Below are 13,121 nucleotides of genomic sequence, written 5' to 3'. Positions count from 1 at the left end.
GTGACGTGTGAACAGTGGGCTCTCGCCCCCCCCTCGCAGGTTCGGACTCTTGGCTGAGGGGGCCTGGGCCTGCTTGCCAGGCTCCACATGGGAACCATATGAGGACAGCGAGGGCACAGGCAGTGTACCAGTGGTGTCTGCAACAAGTTGAACATTTAGTTTAATGTGTAAGGAAACAGAGTTTCTGCAGGTTTTATGAAGGTAAAGTTAAGACCTTTTTAAAACCAAGTAAATCAAATTTGTGGAACAAATGAGGAAAACCACAAATATGTTCTGTCAACATAAATGTCTGTAGAGAAACACAATGAGTTGTATTAACTTCAGAGTTTGAAAATACAACTTCCAACAGATATTCATAATTTAATTCAGTTTACAAAAATGCACTGAAACACTCCGCTCCCAGACACTAGAATATGGAAATACAGTATATTTTTCTGTGCATTTAGATCATGCTGCAAAAAAGTGATGTTCTTCAAAAAGTCACCTTAATTTAATTAACAAACAAATTAATAAAAGGGAAGTTTTGATAACTCATTGACAAATATTTGTTATTGTTTTAAGTATAAACTCATTTAATTTTATTAACATTTTTCAAGACTTCGTTTTACATTTGCATCTGAAATAAACGTATCTTGACTGAAAGATGCTTGATATTTGTGTTGGAAAACAAGACAAAATACAGAGGAAGAGATTCCTTCACTTTTTGCTATGCATCCAACATTTAATGCCATCATTTTATGAATGTAAGACTTTGTGCTCTGATTTAAAACTTTCTTAAAGCATTAATTTGTGTAAGGGTAAATGAAGACATTTTAAGACTCTCTACAAGAACAACAGCATAGCAGTATTACAAAAAACAATAATTCTATTACAGACACAAACACACACACACATATAATATATATATTATATTATATTTATATATATAAACAATGATGTTACTATAGTAAAACTGTAGTAATCCTACTGTTCTTGGCTGATTGATATTCATTTACAATTTCATGGCTGTACTGTAAATATAATGCCCAATACAATAACAACAATAGTACATTTATTGTTGTGATTCAACTAAAATACCATGGCTAAATTATGGTTACTATAGTAAAACCATGGTCAGAAAACATTTTTGAACTGTGGAATACATGTAATCTCATTACAAAAATGAAATTAATGGTTCCATTCATAATTTAGCTTGTAATCAACAAATGACGTGTTAATGATGACAAACAGTACACAGAAAATGTGATTTCAGCATTAACGGTAATAAAACGTAAACTGATGTCACGTAAAGTATCTTACCTTTGATAGATGCGCTGGGAATGCGTTGAATTAAACAACCGAAGCGATCGCCGCTGTGTTTCCTTCTTCTTCTCCTTCTTCTTCCTCTGCGAATTCAAACTTCCCGGGCTGCCGAAACACGGAAGAGCGCCACGAGAGCGCTAGCGGATGAAAGTATATCGCATCCGTAGTGGTTTAGACTACCATTGAGAATGAATGGGAAACAGTCTGGGGCCGTTTAGCTAAAGAATCCCCGGCCGCCGCGCGGGGGGTCCTCAGTTCGAAACTGGGTGGAAACAAGGCTGCCTTTTTCCAAGGTTGTGTAGTAAATCAGCTCAAAAGGGAAATATTTATGACTGATTATAACTGCCGAGCAGACAATATAATCATTTATCAATTCAAGGAAAGATTATTTTCCTGGCCAAGGAACAATAGCTTTCCTTCTTTATGCAGTACTAGCAGTAATTTAGCATGTAGCAAGACTTCAAACATTCAGTGACTTCGAATTGTGAGCAGCGCACAGAGACAATCAATTGTGAATATATGGGATTTAATAAATCAAACTATATCTAACATATAACTAAACTAAGCAAAACACATATATGTATATATATATATATATATATATATATATATATATATATACAGAATGAAGGAAAGTAAGGAAGAGAGAGAGAAGAGCAAAAGAATGGCAGTATTTCACATCAATTAACCACAACCGTTTTCCTCTGGTTCTTCTGAAGATAGGAAAGTCCACAGCGGATCGACAGAGTTACTTGAAGATGAAAAACTGCCGGAAAATCAAACTCAAGAGGAGAGTTTTGAGGAGTCTTGGAAAGTGTCCGTCTCAAAAGAAAGGGTTTTCTGAGCTTAGATTAGCCTGAGCTAATGACTTTCATAGTTCCTATCCACACCCACCTTTTGGGTGGAATAGCCATACCAGGCGTGAATTTTTGAGTGGGAGAAGTTTTCTTTTTCTCCCTTTATGGTCCATTTGCATGTTTATGGCCGGACTGGAGGATTGGTGCAGTTTTACCCAAAATATAGTACCAATCGTATGATGCATTTCACAATCACATACTGTACATCATTGTTTGAGGAATCGGAGAAGTCGGGGTCTGTTGTGTTCTCACTCAATGCTACAAAAGGCTTCGCCTTCGCCTTGTTAAAGCAAAAGAGGGTTTCCAACTGGTGTCTGTAGGGTAGTGGTCATCACTTTTGCCTAACACGTGAAAGGTGCTCGGTTTGAAATCGAACAGAAACAGCTGCACCGTTTTGAAGAAACGTATAAACGTTTTATGCCTTTATTGTGCTTTAGAACATTTTACCTTTATGCGCTTTTTACCAAGCATGCACCTAAAGATTTCGGTCGGCTTTCTGCAGACAGGTTTCCGTCGTGTAGTGGTTATCATGTTTGCCTCACACGCGAAAGGTCCCCAGCTTGAAACTGGGTGGGAGCAGTCACTCTCTTTTTCACAATTGTTCAATTGACTTTCTGTTGAGGAGGAAAATTAAATGAAAAAAAAAACAGCACAAAAGAAACGAGCACTGAGGATTACCACAGAGCACTGGAAAAAATGCTTGGTTTGCTGCTAAAAATAGAAGGTATTTGCAGATTGAAGAGCACAACGCAATCTGTAGTTTGATATGCGCTCCAAGAAGTGTGTGATGGAAAGGTCAGACACAGTCTTGGCTGCAGGTTTCCGTAGTGTAGCGGTTATCATGTTTGCCTTACATGCGAAAGGTCCCCAGCTTGAAACTGGGCAGAAACAGATGGAGGCTTTTGTTCTATCTGTGCTGAAATGGCTCTCTGGTAAGCAGGTGGTCCAAGCTGCAAAGACCTTAATTTCGAGATAGGAGAAGGCAATCTTTTAAGGAACTCTGAGCAGACTGCCACGCCGAATGAACTCTGTCCTACTGTGTGTGGGATTTACTCAGATTGTCAATCTGCTTGCAGGGCAGATTACGGTATCAATTTTACCCGAAAGAGCACGAGAGTAAACTTTTTGAGTTTCTGTAGTATAGTGTAGCGAATCAGCTCAAAGGGGAAATATGAATAATTGCAATAAAACCAGTGATATCAGCATTGGTTGCCATGGAATCAGAGGCCTATTGTCGTTCACAGACATCCTGGCACCCAGTATGTTTATTGGGTGAGGGGTCTGTGACGATTTGTTAATCTAATGAATAACTGATTTGTTAAATCTAATGAAAAATGGTGTGTCTGATTGGTCCAGACGCTACAATAGTGATCATCACGTTAACCTAACATGCAAAAGGTCCTGGGTCCGAAGCTAAGCAGAAACAGAGTTTTATTTTTGAGGGAATGCATAAACTCTTTGTGACATTCCTGGAGAATTCTTGTTGTTGCTTCCTGATAGGTTTCTGTAGTGTACTGGTTATCACGTTTGCCTCACACGCGAAAGGTCCTCAGGTGGAAACAAGGGTGCCTTTTTCCAAGGTTGTGTAGTAAATCAGCTCAAAAGGGAAATATTTATGACTAATTATAACTGGTTATGATTAATAAAAAATATTTAGATTAGATCTTAGAATTAACTGTAGTAGAATCTATTACAATTATTTGATCTGTCCGTCCACCGAGCAGACAATGTAATCATTTATCAATTCAAGGGAAAATTATTTTCCTGGCCAAGGAACAATAGCTTTCCTTCTTTATGCAGTACTAGCAGTAATTTAGCATGTAGCAAGAATTCAAACATTCAGTGACTTCGAATTGTGAGCAGCACACAGAGACAATCAATTATGAATATATGGGATTTAATAAATTAAACTATATCTAACATATAACTAAACTAAATTATGGCTGGTGCACTCATAGGCCCAATCTGTGGTATAACATTTTCCAAAAAAATAAAATTAATTAAATTAAATGAAAAAAACAGCACAAAAGAAACGACCACTGAAGATTACCACAGAGCACTAAAAAAATGCTTGGTTTGCCGCTAAAAATAGAAGGTATTTGCAGATTAAAGAGCACAACGCAATCTGTAGTTTGATTTGCGCTCCAAGAAGCGTGTGATGGAAAGGTCAGACACAGTACTGGCTGCAGGTTTCCGTAGTGTAGCGGTTATCATGTTCGCGAAAGGTCCCCAGCTCGAAACTGGGCGGAAACAGACGGAGGCTTTTGTTCTATCTGTGCTGAAATGGCTCTCTGGTAAGCAGGTAGTCCAAGCTGCAAAGACCTTAATTTCGAGGTAGGAGAAGGCAAGCTTTTAAGGAACTCTGAGCAGACTGCCACGCCGAATGAACTCTGTCCTAGTGTGTGTGGGATTTACTCAGATTGTCAATCTGCTTGTAGGGCAGATTACGGTATCAATTTTACCCGAAAGAGCACGAGAGTAAATGTAACCCAGATCATTAATCTAGGTCACTAATATTTAATTGACATTTTATCTAATTATTATTGCTATAATATTTAGAAAGGAAAGATAAATATGCAGAAAGATCACTCTACAAGTAAAAAAGTTTTTTACAAGTTCCTGAATGATTCTTAATTGGGGAGGTGAAAGGTTAGCTCCGCCCCTTGTGGGTGGTAGCGCACAAGCAGACAGAACGAGAGTGAACTTGAAAGAGAGAAGACTCAGTGGCGCGAATTCAATGAAAATACAGTTTAATAATCCAGCAATAGATTATTAACAAATTAAGAGCCAGATTAGTGAGACATTAACTCTTAAAAGCTCACGCTTTGAGAAAGACACAACAAGAAACAGCACTGAAAGAGACGCAACAAGAAGCTGATGAAATAGAGCCTAATCAGTATTTCTTCGGAGGAATACTTAATTTATTTATTTTTTCTGATACATTTCTCCTTGGTGAGTACAAATGTAGTTATAAGAAATGTATTTAATTAAACTAAATGTGAATACTGTTATTGGATATTGTAAAGTTAACCAGGAATGTGAGTTAGTAATGTAAAAATGTGTTGAAAATGCTTCATTTTTGCATCAATACGATCTGTTAGTGTATATAATTATGTTCAAGTTGATGAAGGGTGTTTTATTTGTGAAGATGTGATAATTTCTCAAAGTGAAATGTGTTTCATGTTGTGCTAGCTTTGCTAACACTGTGCATAGACTCTAGTTTTGTAATTGAGCACATGGCGATTAACATGTATGTGTTGCAATGCAAATAATTGAAGCAGGAAAAAATGGTCATTTAGTCATTTGAAATGGTTTATTCGAACAAGTTACTGAAGATTGTTTTTGGCATTGTTTTTGCAAGGACGGGGTTTTTTTTTAAATATTTTTTTGTCTTTGTTGAGAATTGTGATCCTGAATCCTGTCCCTGCTGAATACTCGTATTCTGGTTTGGACTGGCGAGCTATCCCATCATTTCGTGCCTGGAAACGGAGGAAAAGAGTGAAATTTGTCGATCTGGTAGGACCAAAACTATATTTGTTTAGAGTTTTTCCAAGTTTTGCTGCCTGGATTTTCCCTGGATCAAACAAATTTTTTTACTTTCTTCGTGGACTGAATTTTTCCACTTTTGATGAACATTGCTATATTTTTTTTATTTTTATTTTTTAAACTGAACTGGACATTGAGACTTTTGACTTTGCATCTGAAACTTAACTGGACATTGAGACTTTTGACTTTGCATCTGAAACTTAACTGGACATTGATACACAGCATGTGTATGAGAGCAGTATGCATACGAGAGAACCTGAAAACCCTGCCAAGGAGAGCACACCGGCAAAGTCACTGCTTTGAATCCGCCAGGACTTCAACGAGTAGTGATGGAGCACGTGGTAAGAACCAGTGATTCCATGTCTTCTTCACATGTTTCCTTTCGTCTCAAAGCCTTCTCAGGAAGAATTCCTCGCCCCAGCCATGAACCAGATTTTGACACCTGGCGTGCGACTGTGGACTTCCTATTGAACGATCAGTCCCTCTCTGATTTGCACAAGACTGGGAAAATCCTCGACAGTCTGCTACCTCCTGCCTCGGATGTCGTCAAGCACACATCGGTCCATATGCTTTGCCCTTAGAGTGTTTGAAACTGTTGGAGTCTATTTATGGCTCAGTGGAGGACGGAGATGAATTGTTTACAAAGTTCATTGGTGCCCTGCAAAATCAAGGAGAAAAACCATCCACCTACCTTCACCGTCTTCATGTAATGCTGAGCACTGCGATTAGACGAGGTGGTATTGCTGAAGCTGAAAGGAACTGTTGTCTCCTCAAGCAATTTTGCAGAGGTTGCTGGGACAACAGCTTAATCATCGATCTACAACTAGAAGGAAAGAGAGCCACACCCCCTTCTTTCACTGAACTTGTGGTGCTCATCCGCACTGCGGAAGATAAACAATCTCTTAAAGAAGAAAAGATGAGGAAGCACCTTGGACTAAACAGACATGCTCCTGTTCCACTCAAGTTACGGACAGCAATTAACCAACAGTTTGTGTACTGCAGTGATGTACCTGATGAGTCAAATGAAGTAGAGCCATGTCAGTTAAGTGTAAAGCAGAATTCAGCCACGTCTAAAAGCAAAATTGAAAAGTCTGAAGTTGAAAGCCTGAAGAGGGAAATTGCAAAACTTCAAACACAGATTACCATGATGAAGACCGAGCCTGTTCGCAAAGAAAAGAGCAGCCCCAATGTGGATGAAATTTCTGAGTTGAGACAGCAGATAGCTGAGCTTCAAGCTCATCTCGTTCCGAGATTTCAAGGGGAATGTCAAGAGAGGTCTCCAGCTTTGAGCACTTTCCCTGCAAAATACCGACCCAATTTGACAGAAACTGAGATGAACAAGAGCTTTAAACCCACTGGGCAGTTGCACAACAGACCCCGTCCTGGTTATTGCTTCCATTGCGGAGACGATGGACATCTTGCTGTTAACTGTGAGAATGATCCGAACCCTCGCAAGGTTGAAGAGAAGCGCCGTGAGTTAAGAGAGCGACAGGCCAAATGGGACCTCCAGAGTGCCACCAACTTGAGGTCTTTAAACTGAAATCACGGGGTGGACAGAGACTAGAAGAAGAGAAAAATGCCCTAAGAAGAATGAATATCTGCCTCACCAGCATGCTCACGAGTCTCCATGTTGTGGATTACCTTTTAGTGGCAAGCTGTCCGCACAATCTACCAAACTGATTTAGTGATTCCCCAGAAGACTGTGATAGCTGAAGTCCATGCAGTCCAGCGAGTGGAGAAAGAGTTTTCCAAAGGTGATGCTGAAAGTGAGAAGATGGGGCCAATTCCGCCCAAGATTCCAACTGACTTTGGAGATTCTCCTCTGACACCAGAGTGGAAAAAGAGAATAACCTCACTGTTGAACTCCATGTCTGATGTATTTGCATTACATGATCTGGATTATGGTCACACTGACCAAGTAAAACACAGGACAAAGCTCAGTAATGAAACGCCATTCAAGCACAGAGCTCGACCGATTCACCCACAAGATGTGGATGCTGTCAGGAAGCATCTTCAAGAACTCCTTGAAGCTGGTGTTATCAAAGAGTCCGAATCTCCCTTCTCGTCTCCTATAGTTGTGGTGCGAAAGAAGAACAATTCTGTGAGATTGTGCATTGATTTCAGGAAGTTAAACTCCCAGATAATCAAGGATGCATATGCCCTTCCTAACTTGGAAGAAGCCTTTTCAGTCTTAACCGGATCGAGATGGTTTTCAGTCCTTGACCTCAAGTCGGGCTACTATCAAATTGAAATGGAAGAGTCTGATAAGTAGAAGACGGCTTTCGACAGGATGCCGCAAGGAATCTCAAACGCACCTAGCACGTTTCAGCGATTGATGGAACGCTGTATGGGAGATCTCAATCGGAAGGAAGTGCTCGTGTTCATTGATGATTTAATTGTCTTCTCGAGAACTCTGGAAGAACATGAAGCTCGGCTACTTCAAGTGCTCCAGAGGTTAAGGGAATTCAGACTGAAACTCTCTCCTGAGAAGTGTAAGTTCTGCCAAACATCTGTCAGATACTTGGGCCACATTGTATCCCAGCACGGAGTTGAAACTGACCCAGCAAAGGTCGAAGCCCTTAAAACCTGGCCGAGGCTGAAGAATCTTAAGGAGCTCAGATTTTTTCTCGGATTCTCTGGTTACTATCGGAGGTTTGTACAAGATTTTTCGAAAATTGTGAAGCCCCTTAATGATCTCACTGCTGGTTACCCTCCACTGCAGAAAAGTCGCAAGAAAAAGACAGACGAGTAAAAGCAGTACTTCAATCTGAAGGAACAGTTTGGAGAACGATGGACTCAAGATTGTCAATGGGCATTTGATACTGTCATTGCGAAACTCACCTCTGCTCCAGTATTGGGATTTGCCAACCCCAAACTCCCATATGTGTTGCACACAGATACCAGCACCACCGGCCTTGGTGCAGCATTATACCAAGAGCAAGATGGACAGATGAGAGTCATCGCCTTCGCAAGTAGAGGACTTACCCGGAGTGAGTCAAAGTACCCCGCCCACAAGTTGGAATTTTTGGCCTTGAAATGGGCCGTGACGACCAAGTTCAATGATTACTTGTATGGGGCTGAATTCACGGTGATAACTGACAGTAACCCATTGACTTACCTCTTGACTTCCGCAAAATTAGACGCCACCAGCTACAGATGGTTGTCAAGTTTATCAACGTTCACCTTCAAGTACCGAGCTGGGAGTAGAAACCAGGATGCAGATGGACTCTCTAGATGGCCGCAAGCAGAAATTCCAGATGACCTGGAGACACAGAAAGAGAGGGAAAGAATTAGACAGTTCACTCACCAGCACCTGACAGAAGGTTGTTTCAGAAGAAGCCGTGAAAACTATCAGTGAGCGTCATCAAATTGGTCAGTCCTGTGACGATCCTGATCTTTTACACCCCTCAGTGACCTTAGTGGAGTCCCTAACTGTTGATGTCGATGCCTTACCTCAAGCATTTCAACAGGATGATGCTTACCAGATCACAGAGATTCCCCAACTGTCTGAAGAAAACCTGCAGGAAAGACAGAGAACAGATCCAGAAGTTGGAATAGTCATCCAAAAACTGGAATCCAAAGAAAAGCCCTGTCTCAAGACCATTCCACCTGAATTAATTCCATGGTTCAAAGAATGGAACCATCTGGAGTTGAGAAATGGCATACTGTTCAGAAGGAGACAAGAGCACGGGGACTTATCGTACCAACTAGCACTGCTGGCTGATCTTCGTGATATGGTCTTGAAAGAACTCCATGATGAAATGGGTCACATGGGGATTGAGCGAACTCTCGACCTTGTCCGATCAAGATTCTTCTGGCCTAAGATGTCCTCAGCGGTAGAAAAGAAGATCAAAACCTGCGAGCGCTGTGTTCGACGAAAGACTCTGCCAGAGAAAGCCGCTCCACTGGTGAACATCAGAACCAGCAGACCGCTGGAGCTAGTTTGTATGGATTTCCTGTCACTGGAGCCGGACCGAAGTAACACCAAGGACATACTGGTGATAACCGATCATTTCACCAAGTACGCCGTGGCGGGACCAACACGGAATCAGAAAGCCCAGACAGTAGCCAGATGCTTATGGGATAATTTTCTGGTGCACTATGGATTCCCTGAAAAACTTCATAGCGACCAAGGTACAGACTTCGAGTCTCGCATGATTAAAGAACTGTGCAAAGTGGCTGGAATATCCAAGACTAGAACCACCCCCTACCATCCGAGAGGCAATCCGGTAGAGCGCTTTAATCGGACACTTCTACATATGCTAGGAATTTTGAACAACAAGGAAAAATCAAGATGGAAGGATTATGTCAAACCTCTAGTGCATGCATTCAATTGCACGAAGAGTGATGTGACAGGATTCTCTCCATATGAACTAATGTTCGGGAGACAACCGCGACTACCAATTGACCTTGCATTTGGTTTACCTGTGGATGGACAATCTGAATCCCACTCCAAGTACGTCCAAGGTCTCAAGAACCGACTGGAAGAAAGCTACAAGGTTACAACAAAAAACGCTGCAAAGGTGGCGGAACGAAACAAGAAGAGGTATGACAAACATGTTGTTACCTCCACTCTTGAAGTTGGTGATTGTGTACTTGTGAAAAATGTTCGTCTGAAAGGCAAACACAAGCTTATAATAAGTGGGAACCTGAAGTTTACGTGGTGACAAAGAAAGCAGGTGACTTACCGGTTTACACGGTTAAACCCGAAAGAAAGGATGGACCTCTGAGAACTCTGCACAGGGATCTGCTGCTGCCTTGTGGATTCCTGTCGACAAGTGCACCTGATGAGCTTATTGAAAGAAAAGTGATGCGGAAACCCAGAACTAGAGCAGTGTGCTGAGGAACCTGAAGAGTCTGAAAGCTTGAGTGAACATTCAGAGTCAGACAATGATCCAGTGGATTATTATGACCTTGGTAAGTTCTTCGAGATTGAAACCAAAATTCTGTCTAACTCAGAACCTATCTCTTCTAACAAAAGTAGAAGAGCAGTCCACTTACCTGTTGCTGAACCTGTGATGGAAAAGGATGAAGGACGTCCTATCTCGACAGAATCTGTTGATAAAGGAAACTTACCTGACTTACTTGAAGAATCCTTTAATGCACAGGAGGCCGATCATCCTACTTTAGAGCAACCGGTAGAGAGCAGCCTATCAGATCTGCCTGAAGTTGAAGTTCTTGATGAAAGCTCAGTTGATGAATCTGAAAAGGAAATTGCTCAGATGACCGATCAAGAGAAACCAGATACTGATAGTGAATCATCTGAAAATTCAAGTAGGAAAGATGAAGTAACCATTCCACCCAAAGAGAAAGTAGCATTTCCAGAGAGTCTCAAGAGAACGAGAGTGAAGCAACTGAAACGGAAAGTCTCAGATGTTCGAGAAGACAATGTGAACCTCCAAAAAGACTTAATTACCCGCAACTGGGCAATCCTCTCAGTTTAGTTATTCAGTCCCTGTTCTCCAGTCTGAGTACTGCAATTACTACCGCTTTGATATTTAATTGACATTTTATCTAATTATTATTACTATAATATTTAGAAAGGAAAGATAAATATGCAGAAAGATCACTCTACAAGTAAAAAGGAAAAAAAAAGTTCCTGAATGAGTCTTAATTGGGGAGGTGAACGGTTAGGTCCGCCCCTTGTCGAGCAGACAGAACGAGAGCGAACTTGAAAGAGAGAAGACTCAGTAGCGCAAATTCAATGAAAGTACAGTTTAATAATCCAGCAATAGATTATTAACAAATTAAGACCCAGATTAGTGAGATATTAACTCTTAAAAGCTCACGCTTTGAGAAAGACACGACAAGAAACAGCACTGAAAGAGACGCAACAAGAAGCTGATGAAATAGAGCCTAATCAGTATTTCTTCGGAGGAATACTTCATTTATTTTTTCTGATACATTTCTCCTTGGCCGGGTTTTTTAAAAATATTTTTTTGTCTTTGTTGAGAATTGAGATCCTGAATCCTGTCCTTGCTGAATACTCGTATTCCGGTTTGGACTGGCGAGCCATCTCATCATTTCATGCCTGGAAACGGAGAAAAAGAGTGAAATTTGTCGATCTGGTAGGACCAAACTATATTTGTTTAGAGTTTTTCCAAGTTTTGCTGCCTGGATTTTCCCTGGATCAAACAATTTCTTTTCCTTTCTTCGTGGACTGAATTTTTCCACTTTTGATGAACATTGCAATATTTTTTTTATTTTTATTTTTTAAACTGAACTGGACATTGAGACTTTTGACTTTGCATCTGAAACGTAACTGGACATTGAGACTTTGAATTCAAAACTGAAATTTGAAATTGAGAATTTGATCTTGAATCTAAAAATCTCATTTTGAAACTGAGACACTGATTTTGAGTATTTGAAATTTAATTCCAGAAACTTATTTGTAATTTGGAAACTGAATCTGAACTTTGTTTTTGTTTATTTTCTTTAAATTTTGATATCCTTTTGTTACTTTGGGGTTTTACTATTCAATTTATTTGTTGTTGTAATTGTGTTTTGGTTATTTTTAATCTAATTGCAATTTCAAAAGGGCAGTAATCCAAGTGAAAGGATAATCAATCAAAACAATATACTATTTTTCCAGCAACTGACTATTCTTTGAACTGTGTTATTAATTGACTGACCCTTGAAATAGGTAATACTCTTACACTTTTTGCTTACCTTTTGCTCTAGTGAGTCGACACTTGTCTTCTGATTTCTGGTCCAGGCAATCCCACGTAGTTACCGCTGTACCAAAGTTGTGGTCACATAGTAACTTAGTAATTGTGAACCAAGCGCTACTAAGTGCCAAGCGTGTTACATGTGGCTTAGACACCTCATCCCTCCAAGACACCTTTTAAAATATAATTTTTAAAAGTTGTAGCATCTGCTTAGGATCAATGATGATCGTTGGGGCTTTATGTCTTAGAGACCCTTTTAGCCTTTTGATATTTGCATATAAATTACAGACCTGGCCCCATATTCTACAGTTATATGTGTGCTAAATTGCCAATGGTTTTCCCCCATTATCACGAATATGCTAAACAGACCAACTCTCTGGTCTCTCCATCGGACTTCAAACACATTCCAAAGAGATGTAAATGACCCCCGGTGCCAGGCACCAACGGCCTGGCTGACCAGCGAACTACCCCATGCTCACAATACACATAACACACACACATAAAGACATTTTCTTTATTTAGACTATAATTAATCAGTTACAAATGTATCTGGTTTATGCATATGTTGTTTGTATGTTTGCCTATTATATTAGCCTAGTTACCGCTCGTTATTTGTATTAGTTAAGATCTAAACGCTTATATTCAGGTGTATGAATGTATCTCTGGTTTATTATCTTCTAGATGTTTCTTTCTTGGTATCAAAATGATCTGCTCTTTATTCCTCAAACAATGATGTACACTATGTGAT

The 13,121-nt window shown here is 40.2% G+C and overlaps 1 long non-coding RNA gene across 1 annotated transcript in view; it reads right to left on the bottom strand.

Moving 5' to 3' along the window:
• Positions 1–7: 7 nt before the first annotated feature.
• LOC107702354 (uncharacterized) overlaps positions 8–13,121 on the bottom strand; it is a 23,205-nt gene continuing 10,091 nt past the window's right edge. Inside the window, exons 2-3 of the long non-coding RNA XR_001635753.1 lie at positions 4,197–4,198; positions 8–72 (exon numbers count right to left, since the gene is read on the bottom strand). This is a non-coding gene — a long non-coding RNA (uncharacterized LOC107702354). The remainder of the gene's footprint in view (positions 73–4,196; positions 4,199–13,121) is intronic.

This window comes from Sinocyclocheilus anshuiensis, unplaced genomic scaffold, assembly GCF_001515605.1.
Source record: "Sinocyclocheilus anshuiensis isolate Anshui unplaced genomic scaffold, SAMN03320099.WGS_v1.1 scaffold2139, whole genome shotgun sequence".
NCBI classification, from domain to species: domain Eukaryota; kingdom Metazoa; phylum Chordata; class Actinopteri; order Cypriniformes; family Cyprinidae; genus Sinocyclocheilus; species Sinocyclocheilus anshuiensis.
This window is presented reverse-complemented; position numbering and strand designations above follow the sequence as displayed.